Below are 399 nucleotides of genomic sequence, written 5' to 3' on the forward strand. Positions count from 1 at the left end.
CAGCCGAAGAAACCTGCAAAACTCGCTAGGCTGGGGGGAACTCAAGCCCTACCAGCCCACACCGACGAGCGGACACACACGTTCGTGATCAAGAGGTCACCGGGAGTCCATCCCCGATACCCCTGGAGGGAAAGAACCATTGACCCAAACGTTACGAAAGGCCGCAAGGGCCGACGGAGAGATAAGGACGTCCAGAGCACAACAAGAAAGTCGCACACACGAATTGGGGAGGCTGTCCCACGCGGCGAGGCGAGCCGCCAAACCGTAGCAAGAGCTACAAACTCGAAGGAAGAAATAACCGGATGCACCGAAGACACCACCATCACACCTGAGAAGGTCTGCACACAAAGGAATCAAGGCGGAGCTGTCATCACGGGCGGATCACTTTTCGACGCCGAA

The sequence above is a fragment of the Cystoisospora suis genome, assembly GCF_002600585.1.
Source record: "Cystoisospora suis strain Wien I chromosome Unknown contig_5725, whole genome shotgun sequence".
NCBI lineage: Eukaryota > Apicomplexa > Conoidasida > Eucoccidiorida > Sarcocystidae > Cystoisospora > Cystoisospora suis.